Here is a 19,138-nt window from a genome sequence, read left to right as displayed (position 1 = left end):
GCAGCACCTCGAGGCTGCATTACCGGTAGAGTGAGCCTTCTTGAGGACTGCTGGAGAACAGTGAATGCAGCCATCAACAATGCAGCTGAGAGCATCGTCGGATACGTTGGACAGAATCGACGGAACGATTAGTTCGACTAGGAATGTATGCAGATTCTGGAGAACAATGCAACGAGGGCGGTCATGCTGCAGCAAGGGACCTGGCAGAACGTGGAGTACTATAGACGGAATCGGCAACAGCAGACTTGCTTCTTTCGGAAGAAAAAACGCCGCCTGGAGGAGACAGGGTGCGAGGAGATGGAACAGCTGTGCCGGTTTCAAGAAACACGAAAGTTCTATCAGAAGCTCAACGCATCCCGGAACGGCTTCGTGCCGCGAGCCGAGATGTGCAGAAATAAAGATGGGAGCATTTTGACGGACGAGCGTGAGGTGATCGAAAGGTGGAAGCAGCATATTGATGAGCACCTGAATGGCGCTGAAAGCACGGTAATGAAGGACGGGACAACGGAGGAAATGCCTTCATCAGCACTGCAGAGGATGAAAACCAACCAGCCCCCACTTTGAGGGAGGTTGAGGACGCCATTCACCAGCTAAAGAACAATAATGGTGCTGGTAAGGATGGTATCGGAGCTGAACTCATAAAGATGGACCCGGAGAGGCTGGCCATTTGTCTGCACCGACTGATAGGCACAATCTGGGAAACAGAACAGCTACCGAAGGAGTGGAAGGAAGGGGTGATATGTCCTATCTACAAGAAAGGCGACAAGTTAGATTGTGAGAACTATCGAGTGATCAGCATTCTAAATGCGGCCTACAACGTATTATCCCAGATCATCTTCCGTCGTTTGTCACCTGTAGTAAACCAGTTCGTGGGAAGTTATCAAGCCAGCTTCGTTGACGGCCGATCGACAACGGACCAGATCATCACTGTACGGCAAATCCTCCAAAAATGTCGTGAATACCAAGTTTAAAATTATCACCTTTTCCTCGATTTCAAGGTGGCATACGATAGTATCGAGCGTTTAGAGCTGAGGAAAATCATGAACGAGAATAGCTTTCCCGGGAAGCTCACGAGACTGATAAGAGCGACGATGGAGGGTGAGTAAAGCAAAGGTTGGACTGGTGGTGAATGCGGCCAAGACAAAGTACATGTTAGCTGGTGGGGCCGAGCGTGACAGGGTAGTGTTACGATAGACGGGGATACGTTCGAGGTGGTCGACGAGCTCGTCTACCTTGGATCCTTGCTGACGGCTGACAATAACGTTAGCTGTGCAATACGGAGGCGCATCATCAGTGGAAGTCGGGCCTACTATGGCCTCCACAAGAAGCTGCGCTCGAAAAATGTATAATGTACAAAACGCTCATGGCCGGTAGTCCTCTACGGCCATGAAACGTGGACGATGGTCGAGGAGGACTTGCAAGATCTTTGGCGGTGTGCAGGAAAACGGTTGCCCAACTTTACGGCGAACTCAGTATCCAGAAGGTGGCCAAAGCTGAAATAATGCGATGGGCAGGGCATGTTGCAAGAATGCCGGACAGCAACCCTGCAAAGATGATGTTCGCTTCGGATCCGGTTGGTACAAGAAGGCGTGGAGCGCAGCGAGCTAGGTGGGCGGATCAAGTGCGTATCGATTTGGCGAGCGTGGGGCAGAACCGAGGATGGAAAGATGCGTCCACGAACCGAGTATTGTGGCGTGAAATTGTTGATTCAGTGTTATCTGTTTAGATGTTAACTAAATAAATGAAAATGAAATGGAGACGTGTATCACCCTCCCAGTACCAGTGACGATAAGTTCGTTAGTTATTTTTAGACCTGGCTAAACAGTGTGTTAATAGATGAAAAATGTAATAGTAGGCGACTTTAACATTAAGTGGAATGAAAGTGGTTGTGCAGCGGAGTTAAAGAATGTGACTGACGCAGCTGGATTAGTTCAAAAAGTCGAAGAAGCTACGCGTACCGGCCCTAGTAGCAGTACGTTGATCGATTTGGTTGTTCACTTACTCAAAGTCTTATGTAGCGACCGTTGTAGAAGAGATGAAAATGTCGGACCATGAAACTATTTGCATTAGCGTTGGGGAGTCAATTCGAATCTCTGTGTCAGGAAAAAAGTACGGCAAGAATCTTATAGAGACGATATTCTAAACATCGGTTGCAAAACATCCTGAAAAATTAACCCGCGCTGAGATAAACTAGCGAATCCATTGACGCAGCCGCCATACGCCTTAGCACGGCGCCTGTGTCTGCGGTGAACCAGTTGATAAACGTTTCTGATAAGAGCCAAACTAGAATCCAATCCGGGGACCATACCCGCTCTAGAAATCTTAAATAAGACAGAGATCATGCTTACCGAAAATTCAAAGAAAGCAGAAGGGGAGATGACTGAAAAGGTACAAATTACAGAGAAAATGCTATGTGCCAATAGCCCAAGAAATAAGAGATTGTCAAAGAGATTTAAAGAGAATGTGGAAATATTTCAAATCTCTCATCTCTCCAAGTGGACGATCGTCGACTTACAACAGGTAAACTGCAGGAAACAGTGATCGCACTGAAGGATTGTACAGGAGTGGAAAACGTGACAAAACGTGTACTTATTGCTGGATGATTGATTGATTTAACGTGATTGATATCTATTTGCTAGAAGTTATTAATAGATCTCTTGCTAATGGTGTTTTTCCTATGTCGTGGAAAAGGTGTAAGTCGTGGTGATTCTAATTTCAAATGAACCCAAATCAAAAAGCCCTGAAAACTACAGACCATTTAATATGTTACCATTATATGAGAAGATATTGGAAACATTGGCGAAGGATCAGGTAATGGAGTATGTAAATGATAATGGGATAATACTTGAAGAACAATCGGAATTCAGGAAGCACCATTTATGCGAAACTGCGCTGAACTTGCTGTTATTGAATTGGAAGCAATCAATTGAACGTGAGAAGATAGTCATGGCAGTATTTGTTGATCTGAAGCGAGTGTTCGATACCATCGACCGGTCGAAGTTGAAAAAAGCGTTGAAGCGATACGGGATCCAAGGCATTGCATTGAAATGGTTTGGTAGTTATTTGGAGGACCGCAGTCAAGTGACTAGGTACAACAACTTGGTATCACCAGAAACAGTCGTAGAACTTGGTGTGCCACAAGGCAGTGTTCTAGGGCCTCTTTTGTTTATTCTGTATATAGAACGAGTGCTTCAAAAAAAAAACGGAGGTGAACCTTTTCGCTGATGACACAGTTTTTTTTGTCGAAGGGAGTAACTACAACGAATGTTTTCAAATAATGAACGAAGAATTAAAGTACTTTTCGGAATGGTTGAAGTGGAAGAAGTTAAAACTAAATATCACCAAAACCAAATATATGATGATTACGACGCGGTCTCAAAAAAGTTATGCTGGCGGAGTGCGCATTGATGGCGAAATTGTGAAATTTGGAATTTTGTGTAGAGTGAGCCGTTATCTTCCGGTTGATTCGAAGGTCACCTTGTACAAATCGATAGTCGCGCCCCATTTCGACAACTGTGCATCGATACTCTTCCTGGCTTTGAAAACTAAATTCAAGCGAGTTGCAATGCTGAACTGTCTTCAATGGATGTCCGTTTGGTACCGATTCGTTACAAACGAATAAAATTTTTTGCAATTTCTCATCGTAATAGGCTGTTTTTCATCATGCCAATCTGTCATGAAACGGCCTGCTTTCCTGCACTGAAGTATAGAGTGCTGGAATAGTTATTACCCAACTGAAACCAGTGCTGTAATGATTCATTACGCAACGCTTTCTCATTACGCAACTGTTTTGAGTTGCGTAATGAGTCATTACACAACAATTTTTCAGAAATTGTAAAAGAAAGGTGAATGCATTCTGATATAATTTCTGATACCCTCAAGTGGTCTTCTAAGAAATTGCAAAAAATGTTGTGCGTAACTCGATTTTTACAGCACTCGTCGTAATTATCCTACTCGGCAAGCCTCGTAGGGTAAATTTACGACTTGTGCTGTAAAAATAATCATTCTGCAACTTGTTCCGTAAACTACTATAACACTTTGGTTTTCATATTCCGTATAGTCCAGGGGATGGCTCCTCAATATTTGACGAGTACTGTAAGATATGGAACAGATGTGCACCGATATGAAACAAGGCATGCAGAATACGCCATATTGTTGAACTGCAGAAAAACATGCACGCAAAATTCGCTGCATTGGGTATGTAGCTTGTTAAACCAACTACCAAATTGGAATGACAGTTTTGTCTAACGCAGAACATCTAGACATTAGAAACGAATGTTATATTCGAAATTAAATACCTACAATTCTTGAAATGATTTCGTCACAATCGAAATGTGCAAAAAGTTGGCCTGCAAGAGAAACCCCACTAATTGAAATGGTGTAATTGCATCCTTAAATTGTTTCATTTTGCTTCTTTACATAGTGTTCTTGGCGGTTGCGTTAAAATGGGCATTGGTAACAGCCGAGGAGCCTTTGTTCATCAGCTCCGTACCCCCCAAGAGGGTAATTTCCATTCCGGATAACGACTCTTTACTCGCAGAGCGTTGTGTTCTGTAGTAATTACTTTTACTGCCATTGACGTTATTTCCCTTCCGTAAGGGTGGTGGTGTCTGGACAGTGTTTCGGTTCGCTTGGGCACTGCTGCAGTATGATTATATTTTGCTCGCATATTCTTTCTGCTGGGAGATGAGGGGCCTTTTTAATGTAAAGTAGGAAAAAGCAGTCAATCATATTAAAGCTACAAATTTGCCTGCAAGTGCCTACTTAACATCGATCAGGTATTCGATACAAATCACACTCATTGATTGGTAACAGTTTCCAAACTAGGACAGGTACAAAACCGAAGGATAAGGCCCACTCAATGTAAGGTAGGAAAAAGCAGTCAAATTGTGAATGAAACTTTGCCTGCAAGTGCCTACTTAACATCAATTGGGTATGTGGAGAGTTGTTCTACTGGACCAGGGAGATGCTTCCGAACTGACTGAAACATGCAATGGCCATGTGCATTTATACTTCAAATCGGAAAATATTCATCTTAGGAAAATGATTATCGGAAGGCATGGCAAACTTCAAAAATGGAAGAAACTTGATTGCAGCATTTGCCCATTGATAACATGGTCAAGAAGTGACTCATTTGTGCAACGTGATTGGCCACGCAACGAAAATGATGCAAAGCGATTGATGAGCAAGCAGCGTGATTTGTTTTCTGTTTTTATTTTAACTGTTGTCAAACTAGCATGAGTCGTTGATGAAGATATGGAATCTTGGAACGCAATCCGTCTGAAGGGATCATCACCATAATCGGAACATTCACGTTTAAAATTAAATTCCCAAACATAAGAAAAATGTAGATGAAAAAAACGAATTTAGTGGTATACCATTTAATTCCACTAAAGTTTGTATGTTTTGACAGATACGCGTATTTCTACCTCAACTGTAAGGCCGTCTTCAGACTCGTGTCTAGTACACGACACTGAAAACGGCCTTACAGTTGAGGTCGAAATACGCGTATCTGTCATAGGATACAAACTCTAGTGGAATTAAGTGGTATAGTACTAAATTCGGGGTTTTCATCTACTTATAGCTATTCTACTAAACAGCTCAATGATTTATTATAATGTGTTGACAGGGACGTAGCGGAAAAATCCCGGGATTTAAAAGAATGGAGATTTCCCGCATTACAGAATTTGATTTTTGACTTCTTGAAAATTCCAACATTGCCTGAGTTAACGCGAAACTTAATGATAATCACTTACATTTTTTTTATTATCTTTATTATCGAGACTTTCAGCCGTTGGCTGGTTCATCTCCGATCACTTACATAATTCTGATACAAAATAATGTAGATTTTTCTTGAACTTGAGTTAATTCTTTATTAATATACCAGAAAAGGAGCTTCAGAACCATTTTCGAAATTCTATTTTGAATCCTCTGCAGAGCTTTCTTCCTGATATTACAATAGCTAGTCCAGATTGGTACAGCACACAACATGACAGGCTTGAAAATTTGTTTGAAGATCAAAAGATTGTTCTTAAAACAATGTTTTGATTTTTTGTTAAGAAATGAAAACAGACATTTAATATATTTGTTTCGTTCGGTTTGAATGCTCTCTATGGGATTTTTGAAAGTTAAATTTTTATCTAGCTTGAGCCCTAGATACTTAACTTCATCTGACCAATTTATTGGATCACCTCTCATTATGACAATATGTCTACTTGAAGGTTTCAAATAAAGAGCTTTTGATTCATGTGGGAATATTATTAGTTGAGCTTTGGAAGCCTTAGAAGATATCTTCCATTTTTACAAGTATAAAGACAACAGATCTAAACAATTTTGCAATCTACTACAGATGACACGCAGGCTTTGAAGATTTTTATATATTTAGCACAAATTTACCCTTCTTTTAATTGTTCTATTTTGTGTTCTAAATATGGTGTAACCATAATTATAGGTATGAAAACTGTTGATTTTAAATGTCATTAAATTTCGCCTTGTTTCATGCATAGACTGTTCTTTGGAGCTATATTTTTAAAGTATTTTTTTGTTTCCAACTGTCAAAGGGGCGGCAATCGTTAACATTGATCTGCTCAAATTATTAGCGAAAAGAAAAATCGAATACTGTAGTGACTACGATGGGTTCTGCTACTTTTCCCCGAATGTCGTTTCCACGAACGCCAGTTCCCCGAATCCTAGTTCCTCGAATATCTCGTTTCCCCGTCTAGCCCACTTCCCCGAAAAGTTTTTAGCACTCATAACTTTGTTTGCCGTAACTTTATACATTTCGAGTTTTACCGTCCTTAGCATTTTTGCCAACATGTGTATAGCCGAGAATGACAGAATACTTCCTTCTTTTGACTGTTTATCGTTCTTTCTCGTCACCACTTTTCGGGGAAACCAATCATTCGGGAAAAAGGCATTCGGGGAAAAGTAGCACAATCACTACGATGATTCTGAACGCACTTATTTCGTTTATTATGCCGCAATAATTTTTGGCGTCCATTCTTCTATTGGTTTAATTATTAATTTAGCCTTCTTTTAAAAATAGGCTGTTCTTTACATATATACTGGTTTAAATTTGATTATTTAGTAATGCTAAAGGTTAACATTTAACCAATTTTATATTTTGCTGTTTTATCAATTCTTGTCAGATGTGTTGTTAGAACGATAATTACTTTAGAACCTGCCAATATTCAACATATACTTTTTTTAAAAGAAACGCGTGATCTCCTTCCGAGATATGCAGAAAAAAATATTATTTCAATCACAAATTTTCCCTTCTCTATAGTAGACTTGATGTACACTTCCAAAATTAGAATTTATATTGAACCGTTGAAAAGTTTTGCCACAAATATTTTCTTTTAAAGATGTGTTGTTCATTTGAGCTATGCTGCGAAAAAATGTTTGTTTTGTTAGAGCCTTAAACACTTTAAATGAAAAATAATCTGCTCTCGAATATGGGCTATTTTTGCATTAAGTTGTATTGATAGATCTTTGGATTAGAGCTTTAGATATTTTGCAAAAAAACATTCTTTTATCAAGTAATTTTCATCCAGTGTTACGTGAAAACTGTAACAGAGCTTGATCTGCAGCGAAATATTCTATGAGCGTTCCCTTGATGAATAACTGCGAATTTTCTTTGCCAATTTACTGTTTTCAAATATGTGTATCGCAACAAGCTCAAAGATACTCTATGTTGTGAGATGTAGAGACCCGTCATGAATTTAATTTAGTAATGCTGCATAATCTCACAACAATTTTTGGAATTCTTAGCTTGGAAAATCTCTGAACGAACACCACGCTTGTTTAGAACCTACCAATTTTTTGCTATTGGCTCGGTGGTGTTGATCTCGGTGAAAGCTTAAAAAATGCCGATATTTATTTTAAGTCAATTATTATGCCAAACGGCCATTATGCCAAATGACCATTATGCCAAACGGCCATTATGCCAAACGACCATTATGCCAAACGACTTTATGCCAAACGGCTTTATGCCAAACGACTTTATGCCAAACGGGGTACAATCCATGCATTCTACTAGGAGTTACAGAACTGAATCGCTCGAAAGTTATCAACTTCACCCTATTTTACGGTACACGTTTAAACTATTTCACGTAGTGACCTAAATTATAGGGCCACATGATTAAGCATAACTGAACTGAAGCTACATTTATAAAATACTAACATGGATGGGATCTATATTCTAAGGTAGGATGAAACATACAAAATTATATTCCTATGGCCAGATCGAAGCTACACAATATGAATTCTCCTTGCCCAGGTTCAATGAATTAGTTTTTTGAGCATGTTTCCCATTTCTCCGTACTATTTGCAGCAAATCATCATTGTTCCGGGAAAATGTAGGATTTGCTCTTGCAATACAATAGATTACGCCGCTCTACTAGGGTAAATGCCCTATTATTGTTCTGGCTGGAGTTTAACCCAATTATTGCCCATCCGTAACAAATGCATAAGTTGCCCAATATTTGACGTCTTTTTCAGTTTGTGTCACATTTTCCAATTTACCCAACAGCATTCGAAGACTTTCTCGCAACAGCAAATACTCCTCCCTGTAGAGTACATGCAATTACCACTTACTCCCGTGAAAGTCACCCCCACACCAAACAAGAAAAGCATCCCGTACGTCACTTCACAAGACAACAAAATCCCTTAACACAACCTGGCAGTAAGTCGGCTTGGCATAGCATGCAGTAGCAATACAGCACACACACATGCACCTACTTACTCACAAAACCCAATCTCTTATCGCTTGATGCTTCATTCTGCGTCAGAAACATGGGCTGCCCTTGTCCATCGTCGGCGAAACAACAATCTTGTGAGCAATCTACGCACGGGGCAATAGGGTGGTGTGCGTGAATTGTTGTAGAGAACAGCTTCAGAAGTGAAATTTTGAATTTTTTGGTTGCGATATTTATGAGCACTGCTTTTGCTCTGACCAAGCATAGGTTTTCAGTTGTTTGTTGTAAAAATTCAAACAATCTTCAAGATAATCTATCATTGCATTGTTCTTGCCATCTGTAATGCGAAGATAGATTTTTATGCGGATTTATTTAAATTTGAACGAAAAAACTGGTTTTTAATTTTTGATAACTGCTGATGATGACGGATTCTTGAGCCTTAATAGAATAAACATTTGATCAAAATTTGGCTAAAATAAATAAGGCACATGCCGTGGACACTTGGTGTGGAATATACAGCTTTATCAATAAATCATTCTTTAAATTTTGTATATTTTTTCTTGTTTAGTAGTTATTCAATGTTGTAATTTTCGTATTGAGGGCAATGCAAAACAATTGATAAGCAGTGTATTCGAGCAAGCATTACTTTAAAATTTTGATGATGACTGAGAGAAAATTATATTTTTTTTATCAATAAGACGCAAAGCAACCAATTTGGTCTATGATGAATGGAATGTCAAAAATCTTTGTTAACGGTTGACACATGCCTTTTTACCAAAAGACGGAACCTGCGTGTCAACTTTAGCAGATTATAAAAAAAATTAAATTTATACTTTGAAAAAAAAAATGGCAGCCTTTAGGTATCTAATGCTTCTAAAACTTAATATAAAATATTTCCATTTTATACAAAAGCTCTTTAATTGACACCTAAAAGAAGACATGTTTAAATGATGGAAAGCGTTCCAATAAAACAAGGCATACTGATAGTAAAAAATGAAGAGTTCTCATTTCCACCATTTTTTTACCAAACTGAGTACCGTCAAGTTACCATTCACCGTGCATTTAAGAAAAAAATGCACTTAAAAAATTATATAACTTTTCCAAATAATTTGAAGCGTACTATAATACCACTACGTAGCTTGCAATTACATAATAATTCAGGGAAAAACTAAAACTAGTGATGCATAACAAAAAATTACTCAAAAATTATGTTAGAAAATGTCATGTTAAGGTCACCTCGTACCGTCCTATGTCACCATTCATCGCGCGTATAGTTTCCGCCATGATTTAATTTTGTATCTTGAAGAAACGTTGTTGATGGAGCAACTATGTTGCTAGTAGTGTGCGCACCCATTTTTAGCAGTATTTAAATCTTTATTTACAATTAAAACCATAAAAAGTTTATAAATTGGCTATTTTTTTTTCATTAAAATTGTTATAGGAGGTTTGACTGTATTGTCCAAACCATTCCACATTCACTCAAAAACTAAACATGAAGTAGTTTAATGATGACAAACAATAAATCTTATATTACCTAATAATTGCATGCCTTTTAAACTAATGCACGGTAATAAGAACCATATTTATTGAAAAGTATCCATTCACCGTGCATTTGGGTTTCGACTGGAACACAATCAAAAAATCCTAATTTGCATAAAATCTCATTGCTCATACGATGTAATACATCTTACTAATAGTATCCACAGTGAAACCTTGTTGAAATTTTAGAAAATTTCATACTCTATCGTTAAGATAAAAAATGGGAATTTTTGGAGTTTCTTCTTAGAGTGTTGAAAAATCTCATTATTAAACAGAATTCACATGATTTTGACTACATAAACTAGGTTTTTTAAAATTCTTTGTGACAAAAACTACTTCATTTCATCAGTTGCATCATATTTTGCTGATAATAGTTTGTGAAAATTGTATGAATATTATGGAAGAATTTGTATACGTGCACGGTGAATGGAGACCGCACGGCGACTGGTGACTTAACGGTATATCTGAATGTTGAATTTTGACAATTGTTACCTACAAAGTAAACGTAAAAAATCATCAGCCAAACTCCAAACCCCAGGGAAATCTCCCGGATCGCTTTCGTGGAAAAATCACCGGATCTCGTCTCTAATTTAAAGCTCATACTTCATACATTCACACAATAGGCAGAGCCAAACCCATCACCAGAAGGAAACGTTACACTCTGCGTGGTTCGCCACGCTGCGGTGAGCATTTGTTCACACATTCCTGAGCATGGTGTTACACAGCTCTCCCAGAGCATGGATAAGTCATCTTATTCTTTCTGGCGTTACATCCAAACTGCAACAGAGACTGTTTCTCAGCTCAATGTTTTTATGAGCACTTTCACAGTTATTTGCCAGTTGACTATTTTTGGGAACTCGAGAAAGTTTCCTTTTCGAAAAGATCCTCAATCGGTGATATTCGAACCCACGACCCTCAGCATGGTCTTATTGAATAGCTGCGCGTCTACCGTAACGGCAATCTGGCCCAGTAAAGGATAAGTCACATGGAATACAAAAACCAAGAGCGGACGAGCGTCGATCTATTTCGCTGCGTCTCCCAGTGCCAGTCCCCGTTGGGATGTAAGGATACGCTTTTTTCGTTAACTTCCACCATGTTCCGGAGGAATTTGTCTGTCTTCAGCATTTAGTTTTTGCGCTCTTTTTCAAACTGCTAAATAACCACACAGAATACGGCTCGCCAGCCAAGCCACCCATCAACCGACCGAAGCGAGAACCACATTCCGCTCAACAAATGGATAAAATTTTTATTGCACATTCCAGGAAGTTCATAGCGGCATTTTCCGTTCAAGTCGAGTTTTGATTTTGGACAAAAATGCTTTTTGTTTGCTAAAAACACTGCATCCGGTTTTGGTGGAAATGCAGTCGGCGGCGCAGCGAGAGTAAACCCGAGAATGGCTCTTCGATGGGCGGCCGACTTGGGTGTCTTTTTGCTGGTCGGAGGCAATATCTGCGAGAATAAATCATAACCGATGCGGATCTCACACACCATAAAGTCTTCAGGCGGTGCTGAAATCGGCTCTTTTACTCTAGGAGGTACCACCAATGTCTTTCTAAACTAGTGTTTCCCAAAGTCAAATTCGCCCCCTGAGGACAATTGTCTAGACCTGGGAACGAAAATGTTGAAATGCAAATTCGAGGGGCGGAAAAGCGAAAGTGACCAGAATATAACAAATTCGAAACAACGGCATATTATATATAGAGTGAACACTTATAATAATCAAAGATAATAATCGTACACACTTAATCTTAAGCAAAAACAATTCCATACCGATCTTTTACATTCCTATTTGTCTGCAGGAGGGGCCTTCTTTAGCCGAGTGGTTAGAGTCCGCTGCTGCAAAGCAAAACCATGCTGATTGTATAAGTCCACACATTTAAAGGAAATCTGAGATATTTGAACGTATTTTTATTGGCCGTGATTATCAGAAGAAATAAACTTTCAAATTTGATTCAAAGTATGTGTTTCTAGCTATTTGTAACCTCTGGGCGGAGTTTTGACTGTAAAGATTGTTGAAATTTTGAGTTACGCTCTTTTTGAAGTGTAACTATTAAACCCACTTATTTAAAATAGAATAATTAGGCATTCTAATACCGGTCAGCATGTTTAAATATTTTCAATGACATATTGCACTTACACACCGTCAAAGCATTTCATAATTGACTGATTTTGTATAGGCTCAAGCGATGTAAGGCATTACGGAGCCAATTTCATCATTAGATTTTATACAACACTATTCTGAATAATTTGGTGAAGTAATGAACTCACGATCCAGATTATTTAACATGCAATTCATACTTGTTTTTAATTATGAATCGTGGTTTACGGCTAACCAGCCGAGTGGAAGTTTAACAACTACCGAAAAGCTAAACATTACATATAATTTGCAATTGGATTAGATGGACAAATTGATGTGAAGATTTGCGAAAAAGTTACACGTCTTCCCAGTGAGAATCGAACTCACGACTCCCCGATCTCTAGTTGGGGCGCGTTACCACTACGCCATGAGAGGACTCATGAACGCAGAAGTTAACCTGAATTCGATTTCAGCTCAATAATCACGTGGTCCTTTTTCGCAAAGTGCACCTCTTTCGGAAGAATTAGATGCCCATTCAAACACAACGCTTTCTATATATATCCAATGCCTAGCCCGAGAGCGCATTGTTTTTTAGGTATAGGAATAGCACACTACACTAGCCAGCAACTGCGCTGGCTGAGGTATCTATTGTGTGGGCATCCAATGGGTCGCGACGTTCTCAAACGACCGGTTCCGGAACATGAGTCCGTTGCTCGATAAATACTTGTTTTTAATTCTTCCGAAAGAGGTGCACTTTGCTAAAAAGGACCACGTGATTATTGAGCTGAAATCGAATTCAGGTTACCCGACTAAGGGTACAAAACAAAATTATATCAGCATATGTTATTATGTTATAAGTTTTTTTCGAACATAGGTTGCTACAAACTTGATGCAGGATGTTGTTAAAATAACTAAAATTATAACAAAAAGTGCATGAATAGTAACATAAACATAACAAAATGTGTTTTAATTCTATCAAAAACATATCAAACCAAGTTATAATGTTTGATACAAAGTATCAAAATTATAATACTGTTCGATATACGATGATATTGTATATTATTGAAATGCATAACTATCTATTTATTTTGTTATAAAGTTGTTAAAAATGAACAAAAAAATATCTCAAAGGGAAATAAAACACATTATGTTTTATTTCTGTTTTATTATGTTCAATGGATAACGGAGCCTAACAAAATTATATCATAATATGATATGCATATCATATTCTGATAAAATTTTATTATATTTTTGTTACAAGCCTCTAGTCGGGTAACTTCTGCGTTCATGAGTCCTCTCATGGCGTAGTGGTAACGCGCCCCAACTAGAGATCGGGGAATCGTGAGTTCGATTCTCACTGAGAAGACGTGTAACTTTTTCGCAAATCTTCACATCAATTTGTCCATCTAATCCAATTGCAAATTATATGTAATGTTTAGCTTTTCGGTAGACGCAATTCATGTTGTATATCGAAGCGCAAGTTGACGTCAAAGAATACTTTCGGACATGAGTTTTCGGTTATGAGTAGCAGGGTATGGAAAATATGAAATTAACAATGTAGAAATCAGCGAAACAAAATAATGCAAACTATAAACATCAGGTATTATTTTGTTTAAAGGAATTTAAAATCGTAGCACTTACAGAGCTCAATTTTAAATGTTTGTCTGTGTCACCTGTGAAAAGTATGATTTATATATGATTTATTCTTGTTTGTCTTCACTAATTATAGCAGAGTCTTAACAACACAGGCACAGTTTTCGATCGAAAAAAAAATGAAAATTTACAGATAAATCACCAATTTGTGTAGTATTCAAACCCTGTTATAGTAGATAGACTAGCAGGTAACCAACACGGTCACAGAACAGTCTAAGATTTTTTGGTAACAAAAACTATAAATTAAGTCTTTTCAAAATTATACCGCTCTGAATTCCATTACCCCGAATATCATAAACCTGAATACTATAACCTCGAGTTCCAAAAAAAAAACTACTGATTGAACTTAAACACTTCACTTCACTTTTGCACAAGAAAAAATGAAATACTAAAAATCCCTAGTAAGATAAGAAAATTTGTTGCTTATATTTGACAGATAGGCCTACTTCGTCTGCCACTTACATACTTCTTCAGTGTCAAGTGCCAGTTCCTATAATGGCATTACTTCGAATCCAATTAAGACGGCGCAATGTAATTTAAGGTAATTATAAATTCGGTATAAGAGCATTCAGCATAATGGTGCGTTCAGGGTGATGACTCTCGGAATAATGACATTCCAGGATATAAAATTCGGGTTATGGGGTAGAATCTTTCCAAGAAAGGTTTGATTTGGGTATTGATTTTTAAGGAAGACAGATGAAATTAAGCTCTGCAAGTGTTATGATTTTAAACTCAATGAATATATTTATGAAAAATCTATGAAAAACCCAAATGTTGTAATGTATGCTACAAATGATCACAAAAAGTATTGATAGTGGCCTAGAGTGCTATAGTTTGGCAAATAGTGCGTAACTCTGCAATTGAGGTTGAAATTCTGTATAAGTACAAACTAAGCCAGATCAGCTAGTTTTGACTAATAATAACAATACAAAATTGGCTCCGCAATGCCTTATATCGCATGAGCCTATGAAAAATCAGTCAATTGTTGAATAATTTGACGGCATGTAAGTACAACGTGTCATTGAATACATTTGAACATGATTAACCGTATTAGAATGCCTAATTAATATATTTTAAAATTGTGATTTATATAGTTACGCTTCAAAAAGGGCGTAACTCAAAATTTCGAAAATCTCTCATTAAAAACTCCACCCAGAGGTTACAAATAACTGCAAACACCTACTTTGAATCAAATCTTGATGGTTTATTTCTCAGGTTTCTTCATCAGGTCGAATAGGGTGCTTATGCACATACCAACTATCAATGTTAGATAGTCGTCGGCAAGTCCATAAGTTGGAAAACCGCTATTATTGAGTTGCCTCAATAGCGTATCTGCTACAAGATTCCACAATAGTGGAGATAAGACTCCCCCTTAAGAAGCATTCGCAAACACTCAATTTTCGAATCGCTGCTTGACGCAATGTCGAGAAAAGATGTCGGTTTTTGAGCATTTGATGATTTCGTGCGGTTTCCAATATGGCATCGAAAAACACGTTATCAAAGGCACCCTCAATATCCAAGGAAACACCCAAGCAGGATTGCTTCTGAGCGAATGTTTTCTCAATGTCGTATACAACTTTGTGTAAAAGAGTCACAGTGGACTTTCCAGATTGGTAAGCATGTTGATTCACATGAAGAGGCATGTTTGCCAAATAAACATCACGGATGTGATGATCGATAATGCGTTCCAGACATTTCAGAAGAAAAGAAGTCAGACTGATTGGTCTAAAACTCTTCGCTTCTTCATACGATGCACGTCCTCCTTTCGGGATAAACTTTACAGTAATATAGCTTCTTCAAAACATGTTTGTCAAACTCAAATCCCTTCTGAAGCAGAACAGAATAAATCCCATCTGCTCCTGGAGATTTGAAAGGAGCAAAACTATTGAGTGCCCATTGAATCGATTCAGTAGTTACAATACTGCAAGCCGAAGCCAGAGACCCGTAACTACATGAAAAGACATTTGGTTCACCCGTAGATGCTATGTCTACACATCCGGGGAAGTGTGTATTGAATAAACATTCTTAAAAACGAATTTCGTTAACTTGGAAATCCTTAGATTTGGCAAGGATTTTGTTAAGCCGACTGACTTCACTCAAACTGGAAACATTTGTACAAAGGTTTTTCCAGCCGGATCGTTCAGCAGAACGAAGAGCCTTCTTGTAAGCCTTGCGAGCCGACTTGTACGACTCTGATCCAACTAAACGCCGTCTGTTCCAATTCCTTCTACATTGTTTCCTGAACCTAGTCAGATCGGAATTCCACCATGGGGTCCCTCTTGTAGTCTTCATAGACCGCAGAGGACATTCTTCTTCAAAAGCTTCCATAATGTAGGATGTTGTAGTACCAACGTCATGATCCAAATCACTAGGATTTTCAATGGACGGAGAATATCCATGAAATTTGGTCGCAACCAATTCAGTGTAGAGTTCCCAGTATGTTGACCGGTGATTCCTAAAACGCAAAGTCTGCGCAATACCATTTGAATGTTTAAAGAAGACAAAGCGATGATGAGATAATGATTCCTCATCTGATACATGTCAATTTATCAACTCGTGACTGATTCTATTCGAGCAAAGCGTTATGTCAAACTTTTCTTCTCTAGTAGATACCATGAAGGTTGGGCGATTGCCTATGTTAAGTAATCCAAGATCTGTACCACTTAAGTATTTCATTAGACTGGACCCCTCTCAAATTGATATCTGAGCTGGCCCAGATGATGTGATCAGTATTGGCATCACTGCCCACAATCAGCGGAAGGCCTTTTGTTACGCAGTGTACGATAAATCGTTTGAAATTATCCGTTGAGGATGGTTCATCATGTGGTAAATATACCAAACAATAGACGTATTTCCTGTTGAGGTTACCAACAGAAACATCGATTGTGACAGCACATACATCAATGGTTTTAAACTCAGAAATGAGTGTAGCAACGATTGCGTTATTAATGGGCATGGAGCGCGAGTTTCAAGTTTGCTGAAAGTAGAAAAAACTGGACCCACAAGGTTACCTAGATAGAAGATTTAGCCTCTGGCTAGAGACTGAAGAAGAGCAGCCAATTATCTAGGAGAAACACAAGGTCACCTGCGCCATTGCTCCGGGTAGCACAGGAAGGGCACAATACTACAGAGAGCGCCTTGGTACTCCACAGGCTTTGTTAGCGGTTAGGTTTTACTTAGACCCCCCTAACCATTCATTCCTAGGCACGGTACGCATGCAATTGAGAGTCACTTGTAAGGTGGACTTTTACCATCGGTACAGGCAGTCCGTAGTGTAATTCTTAGCCAATTGAAACAATCATTACCGACACTACGCGACTATCTAGGCTGCTCGAGTAAAGGAGGTTAATATTGATGATAAACTCCTGACGTACCCTAGCAGCTGATTAACTAACGCTTGTAGATTCCAAAGTCCTTATTCCATTGTGGCCTTGAACGAACAAAACATCGAACTAAATTAGCATAATACCTAGTTTGCTTTTATGCATAGTTATGGCCTATATTCGATAGAGATCTTGCAGGATAAAGAACATCTGACCAAATTAATACAATATACCGTTTACTCACATGAATGGTTGGAGTATTTACACGGCGTGTCTGGTAGAACAATATTATCACAAAAAATAGGCATCGCTAAATCTTTCACCATTCGAAAATATAGGTTATATAGAGGGATCCCGAACATTTTTTATTTTTTTTTTAATTTTTGTAATTTTTAAATACGTACTTCAACGTTTTTTTTTTCAAATGTAATCATGATAAAAGGCAGTTTTTTTCTCTCTCAAGCTCTATGGTAGCCTAAATTTCAAATAAAAATTGATAAAACAAAGATATAGAAGATTACATGTTGTAATAGACAAAATTGTCCTATGTGATCTTGTGGATTTATAAGGCCATTCTTATAGTGAAGGACTCCCTCAGTTGTGTTCCACTTTTTTCATTCTTTTTCCGAGATCCGCACAGCCGAGCGGTCAGCAGTTTAATTTTATGTGATACCATAAAATCGGGTGTAATTGATCAGAAGATCAATTTTATTTATGCGTAATGGAGCACAAATATCAATGTAAGCTACAGTAAATGAACGTTGTTTGTCTTAACTATTGTCGCATTGTGTGTTGTGAAGTTTTTTGCGTTAAAGAATGTTTATTACTATGGAAATAATGTAAAATTTCTAAATCATGCACGTTGCAGTATTGACAAACACCTATGAACTTCTATTTCTAAGCAAGGATTTGAACATGGTATAAACCTGAAAGTTTGTGAGAATGCTTGAGATATATCCTCAAACCAGATTTCATCATCAAAACTCGTACTATTTATATCATATGGTTGAAATAATTGAATTTCTGTTAGATATCATTGAATTCCTTAGGAAATTGCATACATTTAGGCGTTTTCCGCGTAATTTTTGAAATTTGACTATTCGTTATTTATATAAATATTGCATTGTTAAGAATTTGACAAGCATATTTGGATTCAGGGAGGTCAAGTTTACTATGTAGAGTTGTTTTTAAAACTAACAATAATGGCATTGACAAGTGATCAATTTCACCCCGAAATAAGATCCACTGATTTTTTATTTTAGAGATATTTGTTAACACTAAAATGACATTTGTTAGAAAATTTCGGTATATGAGTCGATGAGGTTCACCTTCGTACTTGTTTTCCTGCATTAAGTTGTTTGGCATTGTTAACATTATAGAAAACAGACTAGAAGAATCGTGAAAAATGATCAATTTCACCCGAAATTACGGTATTGTATTGTTAGCAAAAATCAAGTTCAATAAGAGCAGCATCTTTGGGCGCCGCTGACATCAAACGTCATTTTTACTGAGATGTCAGGAAACGATTCTGATTTAAGTGCATGTTTGATTCTAGCGTATAACTGTTTCTTTTCATAGTTAGAATACATGAATTTTCAATTCCTTTTGTTTGAAATTACACCCTTATTGAAACAAAGCCAGCTTCTCAGCTTAGTGTTCTTCGGTTACTCATTAACTGAGAATTTTCTTCGCCAATCGTTCATTAATGTTTTAATTTATATTGTGTGTAAAAAAATATTCTCGACCGATGATATCGAATCAACCATCCTTAAAAAACGCAGTTCATAACAACTTAACGTAGCTTTTCCTTCAAATACATATCATTGTTCAATTCCGTACAAATTCAAGCT

The sequence above is a fragment of the Aedes aegypti genome, chromosome 2 (genome assembly GCF_002204515.2).
Source record: "Aedes aegypti strain LVP_AGWG chromosome 2, AaegL5.0 Primary Assembly, whole genome shotgun sequence".
NCBI classification, from domain to species: domain Eukaryota; kingdom Metazoa; phylum Arthropoda; class Insecta; order Diptera; family Culicidae; genus Aedes; species Aedes aegypti.
The sequence above is the reverse complement of the archived record's forward strand: the minus strand, read 5'-3'. Positions refer to the sequence as shown.